The following is a 21,744-nucleotide window of genomic DNA, read 5'->3' on the forward strand; positions in this document are numbered from 1 at the left end:
ATCAAGGATATGACGAAGCAATCCATTTCTCCATAAATGATTGTACAGCTGCATTTTTTTCTACTGGGAATATATTGCACACATTTTAACTTAACCACTGAAAACCTTCCTTGAAATTTTCAAGACAGGAGGAAAATGTATAAAACTTAAAGTAGGGCATACACAGGCTTCCTATTAAACACCAAAATTAGTTCCTGCCAGGCCTCAGGTAATGCGTCTCCATGAAAATAATTGTTCTCCTCAGCTGCCAGCTACTAGAATGTTAGACACTTTAATAGGTCCACATCAGTTCCACTCACCATAACTCAGTTCAGTGACTGAGGAAGCAAAGCTTTTTTAGATAGGTCAGTAAAACAAGAGAGAAGTCCCGCATGATCAGATATCTCCAGAACTTGAGATATAGTTTATAATAAATTAGTGTTTGTGAATTCAAACAGATATTATGGGTTTTCAGTTTGGAAAAAAAACACTCCTTTATTCAAGAGACTCTTTTAAGTCCTAGGGCCCAGGGCTGTTGGATGACTGAGATAGAATGCTACTCTTAGTTTGATGGTTTGCTGATTCAAAGGAGTAGGCAGATAGAAGTTAAGGATACAGATATAAACACTGAGAAAAACAAATGCAATGGATGCCACAGAGAATGAGCTCAATTTTCCTTGAACCTATTGAGACATGCTTTTTAGGAAGGCCAGTAATCCATTCTGGGATGGCAAACTATGCCTAAAGAGGCAAAAAAGATGTGGATAAAGTGAGTCAATAGGCAGCAGTGGGCTGTTATAGATCAGATCACAGAGGCCTGGCCACCAAGAGAAACCTTGAGTTCTACTGGACACACCATGAGGACATCAAAGTGTCATCGTTGGTATTGGTCAACATGTCACAATCCTGGACTTATCCGGGAGGAAGGAACCTCAGCTGAGAACGTGCTCCCTCCATCAGATTGCCTGCGGCAGGGCCCTGACTACTGTGAGCAGTGCCGTCCCTGGGCTGGTGGTCCTGGCTTACAAAAGCAAACTGGGCAAGCCAAGAGAAGCAAGACAGTCAACAACATTCCTCTATGGTATATGCTTTGGTTTCAGCCTGTACGTTCCTGCTCTGAGTTCTTGCCATGATGAATTGTTGTACATGGATGAAATGTATAAGATGTATAAGATGAAATAAACCGTTCCTCCCCAAATTGCTTTGTCAAGATCTTTATCAGAGCAAAAAGAACTCTAAGACACCAGGAATCCACACAGATGACGGCGCCCTAAGAACTAAGTATTCAGAGAAAGTACTGAAAGTACTGAAGTTCTTAGGGATGAAGGGACAGACAGGATCACTGGAGACTACAGCAGCTGTGTAAAAGACCCTTGAGTCTAACACTAACTGAAATTTGTCTGCTGGGGTAAACACGGCCTGCATTCTCTATACCTAGATATTAACTTCTGATTTCAAATATCCTCTATTTGACTCTATGCATAAAAGCAAAATAACTTTTCTCAGAGGCAAGATTATCTACTGTGCCACAAAGAACATAAGTTTCTGTTTAGATGTGCAACAAACACATGCCAAGGTACAATAGGGTTATTTCATGTTTTTAAATACTTAGCTCCTAAGTAATTTGTGCTTTAATAAAAATATGAACAACCCCAAAGTCAAATAACATAGGAGGAAAGCAATGAATATCCCTTGTGTCATTAAAATGCAAATCTCCCTTAAAATGGGGCAAGGGAAACAAAACTATAATACTTGACACATATTTTCGTGCATATTCGAAATGTCTCCTAAATTTAGTATGTAGGATTCTCTCCTTGCTACACTTCCTTTCTCAGTGACTTGATGAATTATTTGAAGTATATTTAGTCTAAGAAGATAAAAATAGCAAATACTTTAGAATGGCTAGTGCAAAATCCCTGATAACTGCAAAGGAAGATAACAATGTAGAATGATTTAGTCTCCACTTGGGACTCTTTAGAATCTTATTTTTACACTTTAATCAAGCTCAAGGTAATATCGAATTCAAAACTTACCTTGAACTTTTCCAGCAGTCATTATCTTATCCTTGGCAAAACGTGAAACTGTCACACTGTGCCTTCTTCTACTTGAGGAAAGGACTGTGGTCTCTGTTATTTCTTTTTCTTTTCTTTTTATTTATTACATCCCCCATCAGTATCATTCCTCCCAGCCCCCCTTCCCATAGTCCCTTCCCCATTCCCTTCTCCTCTGAGAGAGAGAAGCACCCCACTCCCATCAAGTCCCTGCAGGACTGGGTGCTTCCACTGGAGACAGATAACAAAGCTGAGTTAGGGGAAGGATTAAACAGAGAGCTAACAGCTATATGGATAGCCCCCACTCCATTTGTTCGGGACCCACCTGAAGACTGGGCCACACATCTGCTACTTACAATGTGAGGGCCTAGCTATCAGAAGTTTTCAATTAGCAATAATCACGCCTCGGATAAACCTCATTGGCTACGATACTGCCACTGCGCAAAGCTCTAGCTATCAGAAGAAAAAGATCACTATGTGGAATCTTCACTGCTCAAAATCACATGCAAAATCTTCCTTTACTACTTCTTATCCTGATGAATGCTTAGTGTCACATTTTTCCCTTGACATTAATGAACTGACCACCAACCTGTAGCACTTCCAAACTCCAAGGTCTGAGGATATTCAAACAAGAGAACCAAGCAGCATCCTCAACCCAGGGTGAGTGAATGGGAAAGTAAACCAAATGCAAAATTGAATCTGACAACCTTGCACGCTCTTGTTCCTTGCAGCACTCAGGCGAGAAACATGCCAGTCTGCAAGTGCTTATACCTAGTCCAGTGCATTTCATATCACAGATATATAGTTAGTTGCACACAGGAGTTATAGCTCTAACCTTTGCTCACTTAACTGCCCAGTATTGTTAAGTATTAGCGATTATAAGGACAAATTAACTGTAGTCCCTCTTTTTATAAGTTTCCAATCAAGTAGAATACACTGAATCTGTTTAAGCTATGGGCTAGGCACAGGCTAGGGGAGGAACGGCAGAATGAGCATGAGAAAGACTCTATGATCCATCCTCAATAGTACAGAGAGAGAGAGAGAGAGAGAGAGAGAGAGAGAGAGAGAGATATTTCGTTTTGCCTTTGTCCTTAAATTATTTGTCATAAGCAGTGAAGATATATAATGATAACACTCATATTCCCTAAATCTAAAAGTAAATTGAGTAATGTAATTGACTGTATCATCGACAACTCCCAAGGCATTTAAGAAACTAGACTGCTTTTAAGAGAAAAGAAAAAGACAATGAATGGGGGTGAAGGAAGAAGGGGAGAAAACAAGAGGAAGGAAGAGGTAAAGGGAGAGTCAGAAGAAAGGAAAAGGGTTAGAGAAGAGGGAAGGATGAGACAGGAGATGAAAGAGACAAGAAGAAAGGGGGAGGAGAAAAATAAAGAGAATAAAAAGAAAGAGAAAGAAAACAAAATAAGTTTTCCCTCTACAAATAGCAATATATAGTGATAAGCTTCATTCTATTTCCCTTAGTAAGAAGAAAAAGGAAAGAGAGAGAGAGAGAGAGAGAAAGAGAGAGAGAGAGAAAGAGGGGGAGAGGTGGAGGAAGGGAGGGAGGGAGAGGAAGGAAGGAAGGAAGGAAGGAAGGAAGGAAGGAAGGAAGGAAGGAAGGAAGGAAGGACAGATGGACCCAGGAAAATGCAAGAAAACACATCCTTCCAAGTATGAAACCAGACAGGAGAGGCGTGTGCCAGGGGCATCCTTAAGGCAATGACTTTAACCATGAGGAAGATCTGAGCCACGATGCTGTCCTCCCTTATGATGAAGTACTGGAGCCTACTTCTCCACACAGAGCATGAAGAACATTTCTTCCTGTTGCTGGACATGGTATTTGGATACGAAGATGCAATTCAGAAACCATGCCTCCCCTCCTCCAGAACTGATAAACACAGTGATCATTTCTAGTGTCACAATTTAAGTATAACATGTGCTAAATCCAGGTCTGAATCGATGCTTCTATGGGAAGGAACATGCAAAGTTTTCAAATGGGTGTCCAGAACCTAAGTTGCACAAACGCCTGCAGTTGTCTACCTAGGAGCGCACACGCCATGAGCATACATTATTTGAGTGTATTGCTCGTCTTTAGCTTTCTTTAGTTGACGTCAAATAAGACAAATACTGAAGGTATCTTTCCACAATAGCTTATGAGAAATGCAAGATGTTGGGCTGCTTATGCCTACGATAAATTCTGTTTGGTGACCTGTCTAAAGCAGCAAAGTTCTCCCTGACAGGGCGGCTGCTCTTCAGGTATCCCTAAGCCATATGTCTGTTGCTTCACTCTCCGGCTATGGCGGGCCAAGTTAATGAACTTATGGACTCTCCAGCATGGAGCATGTGATGTAGGCAGGCGCAGATAAGGTAGTTCAGAGTTCCAGAGGCTGTTCCAAAGAGCAGAAGAGAAAGACGTCAGCCTCCCGAAGCTTCACACCAGAAGTTCACACTGGGACTTCCACTGGGTAACACTGTGCAATAATTAGTCCTCCGAGCTTCCAGGAGAGATGTAGGCTCCTCGTCCCCATGGGAGGTTTAACAAAGGGGCCACGAAAGCCTGAATCTGAATGTTCATACCAACAGTGACATTTGCTACTGTCCAATGTTTCACAGGAACTGAAGAGACCACAAACAAATATGGAACAGACCCTTCTTCATTCAAAACATTTTGAACTAAAAAGTTCACAGTCTCAAAAGGAGAATGACTAAAAACAGTTTTCATTTTACAATCAACATAGCTCGAGGCTTTTATTTCATTACTATTAACAGAGAATCGATCTTCAAAGCATTTGTGGAATAATGTTATATAAAATAGACCACTAAATTATAAATAAAATAGCTGCATATGCAGTAAGTCGTGAAGAAAAAGCAATGCTGACATGATATAGTCATATCAATCCTCAGGCAAAACACGATAAAATTTTCACTCAAATAATAATCAATAGGAGATATCTGCCAATCACAATTTCAACTCAACAAGGCCTTTAGCATATAAAAATTTAAACTCTCACAATTAAAAACAAAACAACAAAAATGAAAACACCTAGCTTAAAACAGAAGCTATCTGGGGCTAATATGAAACCATGACAAAAAACAGAATTACTTAAATAATAATTTAAAATACTTTTCTTCAAACAATTAAGTTACAAGAACTTCACATAGTCCTTTAATAGACCCTTTTGTTTTAACAAATGATATTGCTCCAATAATCCAAACAAAATGAGTTAATAATGTGATTTACAAAAGTTCACCCTGGAAAAAAATGAAATGAGATCAGGCAGTAGACGCCCCGTGTCATTTAAAGCATGCATGCTCTGTTGTGTGTGCCTGGAACTCCCCAGGCCAAAGCGTTTTCACACAGCGCCCCCTGTATGCTCAACAGCCTCTCAGCAGGCTGAGAAAAAAAAGAAAAACACAACTCCAATCTGCCAAACAAATTCTTCATCCAACAGGAAATACACTTTGATTTTAAAGATGATCTCGTTTAAAATCCCAGGAAAATCTGATCAGTTTAAGATGGAGTAAATAGGCTTAGACAAGAGTTATCCATCAAAAACTTAGACGATTCCGCAAGCATATAAGTAAAAGCACTACCTTCTGTGAGGGTGGCAGATCGTCTAATGTTTCTAGGAAGGAAGGGCTGTTCTTCCAAATCTGCACTGGAGTTGCATCAAGATCTCCTCAAAGATGCCCTAAGACAGGTGGCATCAGAAATAGAGGGTTCTTCTGGCAGATACTTGTTTAAACTCCTAGTACCTGAGCCTTCCGAGACGGACTCTCCACAGCGGTGTGTGAGGATGTGTACTTCGCATTAAAGACTCTAGGCAGGAGCTCTTACTGCCAACCATGAAGCACCACATATAAAACAACCTGTGGAAGACTGATGGTATTGTTAAGTGAAGGTTTGTCAAATTCTTCTCAAAACGGAATTCAATTTAACCTCTAAGTACCTGAATGACTTCTTAATTTCTGTGCTTTTAATAACGATATTTTTCTGCAGTCATAACTACACACCTGCATTTATTCTGGCTGTGCCTGGTTAATGACTATCATAGACTAACAGAACAGGCCCCTTGCTAGATCACTGCTGTCTCCACGGGTGCCCTGGCTCTGTCCAAGGGCCTCAGCCCTCTCCACTTTCCGATTTTGTCCAGTGGTTCTCAAGGGCCCTGAGTAGGATCTTTTTCCTGACTTAAGTCTAAGACCATTATCTGTCAATGAAACATAATTTAATAATTCAGAGCACAGCTACTCATTCAATAAGAATACATCCTGATCTGAAGATGATTCAGTTTCTCTTCTAGTCTCTGAAAAATCATCCCAAATCCTACACAGAGCAAAATAATGAGAAAGGTTTCTGACATTTGTCGAATCAGAAACAACAAAAAAACATTTTTTATTTTTTAAAAGCAGTATATATATATGTCACAGGAAAAATACCACAGAGACAGGCTAGGGAACTAACCCAGTCAATAAAGTCCATCAAAGCCAGCATGCATGAAGACTGACATTTTGATCCCCAGGGCCCACATAAAAAACAACAGTAAGCACAAAGCTCAGTGTGGGGAGATGCTTGCTTGTAGCAATGGAGTCATGGGATAAAGATAAACAGATCCCTGAGGTTTACAGGCCAACGTGCCCACCTGAATCAGAGAGACCCAGATCCCAGTGAAAGGTCCTGCCTTAAGAAACAAGGTTGACATTCATGGTTGTTCAGAAGAACAACATCTGAGACTGTCTTCTGGCCAGTTCAGATATGTGTTCCACATACATACATACACACTATATATACATACACTATTGCATTACCTTCTATTAGATATCTTGGAACAAATCCTACTCACAGTTGAGTGTTATGAGCCTCCCGCTTATTCAACAAATGTTTACAGAGGACCTAGTCTGTCCAGGTACAATGTTTAGTGTCCAGTAATGTATTGATGTCAAAGACAAACATGACTCCTGTAACCTGGGAATGTTTCCCAGATCATGGGACAGTGGTAAGTAAATAGAATGATAATGCCACGGAGCTGACCAAGTAGATCATCTCCACAGAGCAGCTCACAACAACCTGTCAGGGAAAGAGAAAACTCTCGGAGCTGATACTTGAAAGAGATGCACTTCAAAGAAGCTATTTAAAGATTAAGGAGTAGAGGGACAGAGGAAGGCAACATATCAGGTTCATGAGAAGCCTTGTCCCTTGTCCCATGAGTCAAGGTGTGGCCGAATTTCATTATTTTATCAGAGATGTTGTGCAATAAGAAGCTAAAGATGTTCACTGCAGCCAAAGCGTGTGATATAAATAAGAAAAAAGTGATATGTTAGAAAAACATAGATGGGGGTTGGGGATTTGGCTCAGTGGTATAGCATTTGCCTAGCAAGCGCAAGGCCCTGGGTTCAGTCCCCAGCTCCGGAAAAAAAAATAGATGATTCACGAAGAATTAGAGAGTGGGGCCAGTCACAAAGCATCTCAGTGACCTTACTGAAGTCAGTACGTGAACAGATATGAAGGAACCATGAAATGATTTTAAGAAATAAATGTTATAGCTGGGGTTGCCTTCAAAGCTATTATTTCTATAAGGAAAAATGGTCATGATGAAAGAACGTTTTCAAAGCCCTGGGGAAAAATGAGAGGCAATTACCTTAATATATGGTATGTTAATGCTAGTATGAGGGTACTCTTGAAAAATAATGATTGAGTAATGATGCATTAAAGGCCTTTGCATGCTAACTCAAACGTTAACATGGCTAGGTGAAAATATATGTATGATATAGACATTTAATTTTCTCAAGTAAGACACACAAAAGTCAAAGTAGACAGCATTGTGTATCCTAAGAGATACTGTAAGCACATTTTAGGCAAATCACAATTACTGAGAAAATGTCATTGTAATGCTTACATTTACCAACAGGATGTACTACTAATGTGCTATAAGTGACTCTCATAAATCATTCTGACCAGCTCCAGCTCATTTATTCTTTGATTGCACCTGGTAAGGTCACACTGACAGTAAAATGAAAACAAATTCCAAGCAAAACCCTAAATAGCACAGTCGTTAACATCCTACAACAAGCTCTGTGAGAGACAGAAGCCAAGAAGGTATCTCGAAAAGAAAAGGTATACGAGACTCTAGATCCATCAAAATAATGGCAGAGAAGCTGGTGGTGGAGGTGGGTTGGTCTTCAGACACATTACTGAGAGCCATTTTCCTGTCAACGTAAAGAAACGTAAGGCAAAAAAAATACTTGTCTAATGCAATGAAACAAAGTAGCCTCAATACTAATGATACAGCTGTTAATAATTGTTTTTTAAATCTGAAGAAAGAACATTGGCCAGAGAAGAAATGGAAAGAAAGAGATATAGGTTGGAATCGGTGCTTCTCACAGAACTGGAAGCAAGGAACGTTGCAAATGTCTCTACCAGAACTATCCTACGTGGACGAGAGACTAGTTGTCAGCCCTTAGCATCTCAGAGAAAGTAATATTATGAAGCTTTTTCGTTTGTGCTTGAAAACCTGTGTTAGCTGTCACCTTTCCCAAATACATCCCCAGATAAAGAATTCTTTATATTTTTAATTAAAATTAATTTAATAATCCAGGCCGTGTGAGGTAAGGGCAGGCCTTTAATTCCAGCATTTGGGAGGAAACAGTAAGCAGATCTCTATGAGTTCAGGCCATCCAGGGCCATACAGTGAGTACTTGTATCCAAAACCCATCATCATCACCGAAGAGTTCTCCATTGTTACCATGCAACTTTTTCTTACATGAGGTCCTTCCCACAAGCTTCTCATACAACATGAATATACAGAGGCCATCACAAGTCTTCTTGTATGGGGGACATTCTCTCAAATCTTCTCAGACTAACAGAACAGAAGACCCATAACAGCTTTCAGTACCATAAACATTTCTTTCCTTTCGTTGTCTTTAAACCATGCCTGTCAGAGCTGAAGAGATAACACAGTTAGCTAAGGAAGATTTCAGGACCTGAGCTTGACTCACCAGAACCCATAGAAAAGAGCTGCAGCTAACAGCAGCACATACCTCAGATGCAAGCATTGGGACAGGATGACTTTTGGTACGCAGTAGCCACCTAACCTGGTTGAATTAGAGAGTTCTAGGCTCCACAAGAGAGCCTGTCTCAAAAACAATAAGATAGAAGGGACTGAGGAAGATAACCAGAATCAACATCTGATCTCATATACAAATGCACGTGCACTTACAAACCAATCTTCAAATAATCCTCCCAGATCACAGAACTTGGTGGCTAATGTCATGTTGAAGGGACTTGGTGCCTCCTCTTTATCTTTCTCAATTAAATTGCAACCTGTATTATGCACTTCCTTCAATGATGACCCAAATATCATCCACTATTAAGTCATTTTCCTCTGAACCTCGCTTATATCTTTCCCAAGTTGCAGACGTGGTTTTGTAAAAAAAGCCCTTATGCTTTGGAGACAAAGGCAGGTTCAGCTTAAATGAGGTCATCAAGTTCCCAGTTCCCTAAGAGTCCAAGCCAATGGCCAACTGAGTATTCCAGCTGATCTTAATTTCCTTGGCATAGCACAGTCAGAGTACTGTAATATAATGCAAAATGGCTCCAAAGAGAAACCAGACACTGACCAGAGTCTTGCCAAAACACAGTTAAATAATACCAAAGTGGCCCTTTCATCTGAATACTAAGCCTCTCATGCCCGTGTCACCCTCCCCAAGAATGAAAGTAATCTTCCACTGTGAGTGTGGGTTGGCTGAAAACCATACCAGACTCTGGCCCATAGAGTAGATGTGCTTTTTAATTGGCACAAGTGTGCTGGGAAGGATGAAAATGCTGACAAGGAGACCAAGAGACAAAGAACAAGACCCACTCCAGGCAAGGGTGATCCAAATTTAGAATGTGCTTATAGTGCTAAAACAATACTCAAATGTTTATCCTGCCCAGGATCTCTTTCAACATCTTACAATAGCAGAACCTTCCCTGAAAAAGAAGTAGACTTAACTCGTTTATATTAAACAATCAGTAGGATCTCACGTAGACTCTCACTTGCATCAAGAAATAAATACTTCCTTGTCTCTCCCCAGTTTATTTACTTTCTTTTTATTTTTTATTTATTAAGCAAAGATTTATTGAGCACCAACTAAAAGCCAGACATATTTTACCTTCTAGAAACTGAGTATAGAGAAAACTTAACACAAGGGGTTGAAAGCACACTGACCTTGTAAAAGGACTGAGTTTCTCGAACCAACCAAAAGCAGTTCCCAACTACCTGTAATTCGAATTCCAAGGGATTCATTGTCTTCTTTTGTACTCCATGAATACCTGCCCTCCATACACATGCATGCATATAATTAAAAATAAAATAAACTTTAAAATATTAGCACAACAGAATTTCTGCCTTCACCGAACTTCTGTTCTACTGAATAAAGTCAATGAGCAAACACACATATGTGAATAAAGAGTGCCGGGTGATAATATGTACTAGGGAGAAAGATTAAGCTGGGTAAACACAACAGTTTGGATCTTGAATGTCTCCCAAAGGCCAGTGTATTAAAATCTTGGTACCCAATGCATGACATCATTGAAAAGTGGCAGAAACCTTGAGAGGTGAGGACTAGGAGGAGGGCACCAGCTGAGGCTTTGAAGTGGACACTGGCACAGGAATCCTTCACCTTTCTGTGAGACTTCTGGTCTACCTCAGGTAGGTGGCACTGTTCCATCATGCACTCCCTACCATGATGAGCTGACTCTCACAGGCCATGATGTCAAAAGAAACCTTCCTAACTGTAACCCAAACTGTTTTAATTCTAAAGTTGATTATCAGATATTTTGTTACAGTAATAAGATCTGAGTGGTATAAACGAGGAATAAGAATGGTGAAACCATTAAAGACAGTGTTAACCTTTAGATCTGAGATAAAAATCATTGGTTATTAATCAATTGCAAACAAACCAGGGCCTCCTAAATATATACTGACTAGGTTGAAACAGATGTGTCATCCAATCAGATTAACTCACTTTCTTATTTTCTAGACATTTTATTAACACAACTTTACCAATAATGGTTTACAGTCTTTTACATAAATACAAATTTACTCAAACTAATATTCATAGAAAATTGTGATAATTTTATCACACATTGGCCAAACCAATGCATTCATAAGGCTCTTGTGTGAATTTTTTCTAACCTTTTATTTTCATAAAATGCTTTGTCTTTTGTTTTAAATATATTTTCTTCAAAAGCATAAAACCTCAGATTTAGTTTGTTCAATTTGGGAAAAATGTCAACCACAGGAGGTAGTGTATGACTATATCCATGGCAATCAGGAAAGAGTAGGGTCAGAATTCTGCCCCAGCCTGGGACACAGAGTAGAACCCCGTTGAGAGAATGACAGACGCACAGACAGACAGACACATAGAAGGAAAGAAACAAAGAAAGACAAAGAACAGAGAGACTTGGAAGTCAAACTCCTCTCAGATAAAATTCAATCCTAATCATAATACTGTTCAGTTGTAATACAGTGATATCAATATCATACTGAGTCAAAACATTTTTTAAAAGACACAGTAAGTTATTGCTTAGACTGAAGAATAGAAATGTCTAAAAAGAGTCAAAATTTAAATAAAATAGCACAAGACTACCAGACATGGTGCTTCCTGATTGTATTTCCAGCATTTAGGAGATGCAGTAAGGAATGTCATGCCATGAGTTCAAGGACAGTCATGGCTACATATGAGGTCGGAGTACATCCTTCAAAGAAAATGACAACCTTCGTCTCATCCTTTATACCACACAGTAAAAATAATAATGGTGAGACAGCAAGACATCTGCAGATTATGTTGAAATCCTATGGCGTGCACAGACCCTCTCTATGAACTGTGTGAATGTTTACTGGATTGCAACTTTGAGTGCAATTAAATAAAAATCCAGTATCAAATTAGAAATGCCTAAATTAAATATCACCCTAATCATGGCAAATTTTTATGCTTTTGATGAAAAGCAAACAGTATATTTTCCAAAAATTAGCCCACCCACTAGCATGTGAATATTTTAGAAAGCAGAACATATTTAAATATTTAGTGATGAAGCAGGATGTGAACTAAGCAGAGTTAGAACAAACAGTTCATGACACAATTCATTAATGTATAGTTAACCACAGTGTTGAATTGCACACAAAATTTTAAAGAAATCATGCATAAATTTTATCTTTGACTTTTAACCAATTTATACTAAAAACTTAGTATTTGCAGCGAAAACAAAATGTTGCATTTAGGAGAATAAACCACTAACTGCATTGGATGCTGGCTACCACCCAAACCCACTCTATTCAAGACTCAAGTTCTCCGTTTCCCAGTAGCAGCCAGTAAGGCTTTGTGGCTAAGACTTCCTTCCTTCACTCCACTAAAGGGAGCTACTATGTCCAAAGCCAGGCATTTCCTAAGCAGCCTAGCTGCTGGGCCTCAATTCTCAAGAATTCTGCAGGCCCTACCTGGCTCCAGAGTGTCTAAGGAATGGGTTGAGGGCTTTGTTGCACCTGCACCATGGCCTGGCTTTTCTTGGTATCCATTCCCACTGGTACTGGCCTAGTTCGCTTCCAATTGCTGAGCTTACACACTAACCAAAAGCAACTGAGTGAACAAAGAGCTTATTTTAACTTAAAAATTATGGCCAATCATCCAGAAAAGTCAAGGCAGGATCCTGAAGTAGAAACCACAGGCAAGCATCACTTTTACTGACTTCTTCATCCAGCTTTCCTACCCAACCAAGGACCACCCACCCAGGGGGAGGCACTGCTTACAGTGAGTTGGGCCATCCAATGTCAATCATTAGTCAAGAAAACGCCCCACAGATGTGTCCAAAACCAGTCTGATGGAAGCAGTTCCTCAGGTAAGGTGCTCTCTTTGAAAGTGACTCGTGTTTCTGTCAAGTTAGCAAAAGCTAAAAGCAGTACTGCTACTGTTTTTGAGCGTGCTCTGCAAAAGGCTTGCATGCAAGTCTCTGCTTTGTACTCTTACCTAAGCACTAGCCTATATCACAGCAGGTATTTTTAGGCACATTTCCTCTCAACCAGCAAGATCCCATACATATGTATTAAGTGTAGTAGAAAATACATTGAAATCCATGACAAAGGTCATTTTAAGTACTTAGCATTCTCACAGATGAGCTCTTTACTCTGTCCCTGGAGGTTTTATGTCCAGCAGTCTAGACACAAGACAATCGAAGCCAAAGATTGAAAGTAAACAAAGGGAAACCAGAAGTGTCATTAGTCCTTTTATAGACTTATGTGCCTCGAGTAACATTTCAAATTGGCCCGAATCCTTTCTAACCATCACACACCCTCAACAAGCAAGCTTTTAGATATGGGGCGTGACATCTGAAGCCTATAAAGAACTGTGTCAGGGCAGTCTCGGACAGTGCAGCGACTCCTCCATCTCACAGAAAACAAAATTAGTTTGCAATGCTGGCCCTCCAGGATTTTTTACCCCACGACAAGGAGCAAAGTAAAGAGGCTATTGTGAGCACAGTAAATTCTAAGGGAAGTAAGGTTTAGGTAAGTGTATGTATAGAAGATGAAGTCTTAGAAACTGATTCTCTCAGATCTCTTATTCCCCCAACCCCATCTGGCAAAATGTTGCCATGTATCTAAGGGGTCTGTGCCTTCTCTCGTGTGTCTAACTCTGATCTACGGAAGTCACTAGTGATACTTACACTCGGCAGTTAATTACTCAGGAGGCAGAAGCAAGCGTATCTCTGAGAGCCTGAGGTCTGCCTGCTCTAACAGAACTAATTCTAGACTAAGTGGAGCGAAAAAGTGAGACCCTATCCCAAAACTAAATAGAAAAGTATTTAATAGTGTCTTCCCCTTGTGCTGAGAGAAGTGTGGGTAAATGACAGGTGTATTTAAGTGTTCCTGGGCAGACTTGGGAAGAACAGTGTGAGGAAGAAGGAAGTCTAGTAGTGCAGTGAGTACGTATCACTTACGAGAATATCAAACAAGAATAATGTGCAAAATTGGGAATGTCTCCACTAATTTCATTACAGATGACAAACAAGTCCTAATAACTAAAGTAAACTATTATATTAAGTCCAATTAGTCCTGATATATGTGTTTTGTGAACAGAATAGTCTAACTAAACTGAGGTTACTTTGAAATTTTAGTGAAGATAATTGATCGCGGTTGGACTAGGACAGGAACAATTTGATAAAATTGGGTTTCCATTGTGCATTGCCAGCCAATAATCCATTTATCCATTCACTTTCAACAGAAGAACCCAGGAACAATGAACCCACAATAATTCATTTATGATGGAAAAACAATAAATAGACCAACAGATAAAAAGAGTAAGTTGGGTCAAGAAAGTACAGTGAAGAAACTAAACTGAGAAATGTAAAGGGATAGGAAGGAGGGGGAGGAGGAGGGGGGGATGGGGAGGAGGAGCAGGAGGAGGGGAGGAGGAGGAGGAAGAGGGGAGGAAGAGGAGGGGGAGGAGGAGGAGGGAGAGGAGGGGGAGGAGGAGGGGAGGGGGAGGAGTAAAGCTATGTCATGCACACTGCTGCCAAAGGACAGTGCCAATGGTATATTATGCCAAAACCTAAATGAGTAGTATTAGCTCTACACAGAGCTAGAGAAGAGTCTCCAAGCACAGAAAACAGTCCCTGAGGCAGAAGAAAGAAGCTTGCCCAGTTCACAACAGAAGGGATGACAGGCCTCTAAATGCAGTGTAATGAGCAAAAGGTAAAGTATGCATGAGGTACGAGAGTCATGAGAGCCACAAGACAGGACCAACCACATGCAGTACCCGAGGTCAGAGGAGAAGATGTTGTCTTTAAGTGATCAAAACTTTTTCAGCCAGAGAGAGACAGTGAGGTCTCTTTTGTTTTGCTTCTCTATAAATGCTCTGTGTATTCATTAAAGGTCTTAGGCTTCATTTACAAGTGCCGGTGGCCTATCTTGATCCATTTCTCTTTGTGATATCCTGGCCTGGAGTGTTTTAAAGTTCCTAGGAACAAATACATAGAGAAATGAATCAAGACAGACCATTATAGAATCAGGACCATTTATGGCCTGTGTGGGTAGCTTCATCAAGGATGGTTAGTGGCAGAGACAAGGGTTAAACAAGAGCAGAAAGTGGTCTCCTTAGTTTTTGCCCTTAACAAGCAAATGAAGGGTAGGAGGGTGGAGCAGAAGGAATTTGGAGCAGAATTTGGCACACAGCCAATCCACACCACCCAGGAAGCCAACTGCAGTTAAGTGCTGACTGGGCCTATGACAACCTCAAATGTTCCCATCTAATCTCCTTTCTTTGACCCTCAATTTAAACACTTGGCTCAGTACCACAATCCTCTGCCTCCCAGATGTGATGACCACCACCACTACCACCACCGCCCACCCCACCCCACTCCTGGTTCCCTTTCAGTAGCTGAGTCTCGACATGCTGTACAGTGTCTACTTTAACCAGGCCATGGCCAAGGATCTGCTCCCCATTGCCCCATCTCACCGCAGATGCTTTCTTTAGCCATAGAGGCACAGTGACCATGGAAGAAGCTCAGAAAGGAGACTGAGGGACCACCTACTGAGAAGGGGAAAAAGTCATCCTCCCATGACTCCTCTGTCTACTACACAGGAGTCATGAGTGACTTAAGAGCCGTAGAACTCACCTGCCCTGGGACCAGAAGAAGATGGACTATCTCCAAGATCTGGGAAGTGTAGGCAGTGGTCTGATTCTGCATTGGTCAGACGCAGTAGGATGGTACTATAACCCAGGCATGCTGGTCCCCACACTAAAACCTTTCAATCACCATACACTGACTCACACCATCCCACAGACACAAAACTAAGTGTGGTGCCCAGAATGGTGTAAGTTCACTATGCTCTTGAGTTAAAAGCCACCACATCCAGCATTTTACCTATGGAATAAAGTATGTGGATAGCTCTGCACTTTACTAGTGACCTTTAGGGGTAGAGACTTTTGTGAACAAACTAGGAATCTCAAGTTTTCTGTTTGTATTTATTTTCCCTGTGGCTTTGAAAAGTATTAAATATGAGACTGCAAGAAAGCCTATGAGGCAAGGGAGTCTCATTGTCTTCATTCTCACACCGCTTCTAAATTAACCCAGAATCCTTCTTTCTATTCCTTTGCCAGGGCCAAAGCCTATGATTACTTCTTAGATTCTCCCTTGATCTGTCCTTGAAGTTCATAAAGAAAATCCCTCAGTTTGTTAATCTCTTATTTAAATAAGTGGGCATTGTTTACACAATAGAATGTATTACTGTTCTATACAAATTAGAATTTTCTCCAAAAAATACATGAAAGTCTGAAGATAAGATACACATTTATCCTGAACAATGAATGACTCCAATTTTCCCTCCCCTGTTAGAACATAATCTACCCTGAGGGGGAAAAAAAACAGAACAGAAGCCAAACATTTTAGAAAGTGAAAAATGAAAATGAACTGAAAATATGCCTTCAAAATTAAACAAGTGTTGGAAGTAATCTTCAAACTAGAATCCTCTGAAGTAGGTGGTGATGTGCTAGGAACATTGTAGATGGTGAAGAGACATCCATCTTCTGCTGTAAAGCAAGGCAACTCACACGAGGCAGAGACGACCCTGAGTTGATAGCTCCCAGCATCAGAGGCCAGGGTGCCTCCCTACGCTCAAGACAATGGCCCCAGAGGCTGATCTCCTCAGAAAAAGCAGCACGAACTGAAACCACCTCTTAGTAAATGGGCTTTATGTAAAATACATGAATTAAAGCAAACCACTGGACACTAAGAAGAACACACAGATTAGCGGTCACGACCTGTCATACATGTCTATTAACGCTTGGCATTGGTGTGCTCTCAACTGCACACTGGTGCAGCTCTTTTTTACCCCTGGGGTTGTTTTTGGTTTTTTTATTTTTCTTGTATCTCTCTATTCCACAGCTACTGGCCCTATGCTTCCTGGAAGAAGCTCCCATACACTAACTGAGCAGGCAGAGTGATCTAGGGCCCTCTGCCCGCCTTGACCACAACTGTTTCAAAGCTGGATATACAGACTCTTGTCAGGTCTTACATACTGAACTGCCACTACGAGAGCCAAGGGACAGCCGCTGGTGAACAACAATACAGGATGTAAGAGGACAAAGGGAAGTTGTAAGAAGCACAGGCTAGATGACGTGTCTGTAGGAGGAAAGAGAAAACTTGATTGTCCTGGTTTTTATGTGTCCCCCCCTCCCCGGCTTTTTACTTTGCAATTTCAATTTCTCATGGGACCAGTGAACTTTTGTTCTTTGGATACTAAAACATGACTTTCCAGGCCAGTTCATGTGAGGTTCTGTTTCCCATAATCAATACATGGTTAAACTACCTACCAAAGTCCATTAGCAGTATCCCCCACCTTCTCTCAACTGAACAGATTTCCCCACAGTTTTCCACAGGCATATTGACAGAGCCTAAAAGTGGCAAGGAAGAAAATAGCTGATTTTGTACACCCAGCCAAGGAAACATGCAAAGAGTTCATTTCCCCTTGTTCTTCTTGGGGACATTATTCTTCAAGGACGTCTGTAAGTAGTCCAAGTTCTGCATGGGAAAGTGCTTTTGTGAGCACCTATTGAGAAGGCTTGACCCTTACAGCCTGCTTTAATGGTGCTACAACGATCTGCATACTCTTACATTCTCCAAAATAACAATGATATTCATCAAGTAGCAGCATTCGAGAGTGACAAATGGCTGTTACAAAGAGAGGTTCGTTTGACACTCTAATAATAAAACAAGTATTGTTTCTATTATTCTTTATGTAGTGTGTGTGTGTGTGTGTGTGTGTGTGCGTGCGCGCGCATGTATTTAATCTTGCTTTATATGGAATTTTGTAGAATAGCTTGGAGGGCCTAAATACAATTTATGATGTTTTCATCTGAAGATGACTTCAGACTTTGAAAGAGCTAATTCTTAGACATTTGAAGTATAATCAATATGTAATGTGAGGATTTTGTGTGTTATTCAGCTGAGGAAATTTCATTATGAGTGGTTTCAGATGATATCAAGGAATTATACTTGTTAGGAAATAATGCTACTCGGGTTATAGCTTTTCGAATGCATTTTTCAGGGCTCACATATAAAAACTAGGTAGGGCTACAATGACAGAATGCCTGAGATTTACTCCTTATTATTCCCACAAAGAAAATCATATATTTTTTTAAAAGAATAGATGAAGTAAATTGAGGAAAGTCTTGGTAATTTCTAAGCCTGGAAACTAAGAGCATTAGGGTAGAATTAGAAAAAATGAGTATAGGAGAGAATACAGAAATACTCTGGACCACACATACAGGCTTGACACATACGTGGTGGAATAATTATTGGCACCACAGTGACATAAAAGGACATTTAATTTGAAGACAGGATTAAACATCGTGGACACACTAGAGGAAATTTCCTCGGGAAATCCAAAGCAATGACTATAGAAAACCAATGACTCAAGTATTCAGGAGACATTCTTGGTTTTCCTGAAATATATTTTAAAAGGCTGCGGGGGCAAGAGTTATGGGTCTCACCATTACTCCCAGCACTCGGGAGGCAGGGCAGGTAGATCTCTGTGGATTTAATACCAGGGCTATCTACATAATGAGTTCTAGGTCAGCTGGAACTACATAATGAAATCCTGATGCACAGAAAGCAAGAAAGCAAGAAAGAGAGAGGGGGGGAGGGAGGGCGGGAGAGAGATGGAGGGAGGGAGGGAGGGAGAGGGAGAAAGAGAGAGGGAAGGGAAGGATAAAAATACTAGAAACAGTATGATTAGCCACAAAGCACATAAAGATATTATAATTTTAGATGCACTATACATACCTGGTTTAGAGCTCACAATCCTTCTCACTTCTCCTCCTAAGTACTAAATTGACAAGTCGGACTACCATGACCCACTCTAATATTCTACACTCTAATGACTACACTCTAATATTCTCCTGAGATGTTTTCCAAGAACCATGAACAGCATACAAAAGCTGGTTACTAACAATACTAGCAAGTATGTGTTTGAACACACTAGCTATTTAAAGTGTTCCTTCCTTTAAAACCTGTGATCTAGATGAGTTACTTACACTCAAAATGATTTTCATTATGTAAAGAAATGTCATTTCTTATTTCTGAGAGAAATTTACTAGGAAGCTTAAAGTAGCTAATTCTTTGCTTAGATTTCCTATCATATTTGGGAGAGCGCAGCCATAGAGGAAAATCGTAGAACTGTTATGCAGAACAGGGAGAAAAGGAGAGAGAAATGCCGCAGCTTAGATGAATATTGGACCACATTAGAGATCGTCGTCAGGCCTGCTATCTTGTTTTATAGGTGGGCCAGTGACTATGAATATTTGTAAGAGTTTATTGCTTACACTAATTATATGGTCCTTTTACTTTGGAAATTGTACCTTCCTGAAAAATATCCTCCTGTCAAATCCTCAAGACATACAAATGCCAAGTCCCAATTACATCACTGCTAAGCACCTAGCAATGCTTAGACACAGTTTACAGATCTGTGGAAGTAGGGCAGTAGATGATGTCAGGCATCTCTCTTAACCCCAGCCTTCAGTGACACAGTTTTCCACTGGGTTGAATCTCTAAAATGTCCAAGCTCTTTATTCTGCATTAGCTATTCTAGACAGTCCTAAACTGACCAGAACTTACACAGGAGCTTGGGTCTAAGCTCAAAAATCATCTAAGGCCTCGAAAACAAGATAAATGATTCCACAACGAGGACCAAATCCTCTTTTTCTTTTTTAATTCTTCAAGTAATGGGTCTTTAGCATCTGCCAGTAAAGAATAATTTCCTAGCAAATTTCTATCATGAATTAGAAATGACATTTTTTTTACACAATGGCAGTCATTTTTAATGTAACTTTTCTGGATCACAGATTTTAGAGGAAGGGATACTTTAAATAGCTATTATTGTCAGACACAAAGAAATAATCTTGAAATTTCACATGATGAACATGAGAGGAGAGAGAGAGAGAGAGAGAGAGAGAGAGAGAGAGAGAGAGAGAGAGAGAGAGAATAAAGAAGCAATCTTCATCCTAGCTCCCCTGCTATAATAGCACTAACACCACACAATTGGGCATATCTTACTTGCAAAAGAGATGAAGCCCATCTCCCTATTGTGGCACACTGTGCAGTATACCAATCACATGTCATGTAAGCATCTCAAGTTGATTTTTTTTGTAAAGCATACTTGTGGCCTGGAAAGTGATTTTGACTGTGGCTTTGAACGCTCAAATGAAATTTAACACTTCTAGACTGGATTCTCTCAAAGGTTCTGGACATTCGTTTGTTAATAACAAGTAACAGTCCTTTACTTTTCCTGGGGAGAGAAAAGAATGTTCTAGCATGTCTGGAATGATTTAACGAGTGCAAGAGACTGTGAAGGAAAGAGTAATAGCCCCATGTTTCAGCCATAAGTAATATTGAGAAGTGCCATGTAGTCTCACACAGCATCATCATACATACAATCTCAACCAAAGGCTGCAGACATCGAGACCGGAGGTACTGTCTTGTAACAAGCGGGTGGGGCACACATGTGTTTGACAGAGGTACTAAGCTGATGTAAAGAGCCAGCCGCAAGCTCTCAAGGCCTCCTCATTCCAAAGAACTGAGAATGCATAAAGTAATTAACATGAAAGGATCAATTCTCCCTGCAACATCTAGGTGAGGTAAAAAGGGAAACCAGGGCTGGAGAGATGGCTCAGTGGTTAAGAGCACTGACTGCTCTTCCAAAGGTCCTGAGTTCAAATCCCAGCAACCACATGGTGGCTCGCAACCATCTGTAATGGGATCTGATGCCCTCTTCTGATGTGTCTGACGACAACTACAGTGTACTCATATAAATAAAATAAATAAACCTTTTTTAAAAAAAAAAAAGGGAAACAAAACAAATCTTCCTTGACAGTTGTCAGTCCTGGGCCTAAGAAGAGATTTACAAAAATGTCTTTGGGAGGAAGGACACCCCTCAGGGATTGGACCCAGGAAGTCAGTCAGCTCTAGCTCATAAGTAGGTCGGGCTCCTGTGAGTGTGTACAGTGTTCTCTGTCAGACTAGATACAGGCTGCAAGGGCAGAGAGGAACCTGTTGGAGTGAGCAACGTCTTTTCCTTACTTTCGAACTTCCGAATGTAAAGCCCACTGCCCTTCTCCGGTCTGCCTGTCTCCACCTGGATCCCAGACCTAACTTATCTCTTTCTCTTCAGATCTCATCCTCTTTCCCTTTGCTTAAGAAGGAAAAGGCTTATTTGAGATAACATTCAAGGTTATCATCCATCGTTGACAGGGAAGTCACGGTAGCCAGGCTTGAAGTAGTTAGTCCCATTGCATCCATGGGAAAGAGAGATTGATGGATGAATGCATGCTTGTTCAACTTACCACATTCTCCATCTTCCCCAGTCCAGGATTTCTGGCCAGAGAACAGTCCCACCCACAGGAATAACCTTCCCACTTCAATTAGACCAAATCAAGATGATTCCTGTAGGTATGCCCTGAAGCCCATCTAGATTTTGTCAAACTGAGCATGCTAGCACAAACACATTAATACCTAGTCTCCCTTTGTATCCTGAAGCCAGCTTGCTCTACTCGTGTTTCTTTTACACAGATGAATCCTGTGTTTATTCACAAAATAAAGCCCTGACTTACCACTCTTTTACTGTTCTTCCTCTCCACCCTCTATCTCCAGTTACAGACCACAGCCTTACTTTGCCAATCACTCTTT

General features: G+C 40.6%; 1 protein-coding gene and 1 non-coding gene across 2 annotated transcripts in view; both read right to left on the bottom strand.

Moving 5' to 3' along the window:
• Positions 1-21,744, bottom strand: part of Grb14 (growth factor receptor bound protein 14) — a 115,945-nt gene that overhangs the window by 91,038 nt on the left and 3,163 nt on the right.
• On the bottom strand, positions 2,343-2,479 carry LOC120102125 (U4 spliceosomal RNA). Its single transcript, XR_015685070.1, has one exon. It is a non-coding gene; the product is annotated as a U4 spliceosomal RNA (small nuclear RNA).

Source organism: Rattus norvegicus, chromosome 3 (genome assembly GCF_021556685.1).
Source record: "Rattus norvegicus strain SHRSP/BbbUtx chromosome 3, alternate assembly SHRSP_T2T, whole genome shotgun sequence".
Taxonomy (NCBI): domain Eukaryota; kingdom Metazoa; phylum Chordata; class Mammalia; order Rodentia; family Muridae; genus Rattus; species Rattus norvegicus.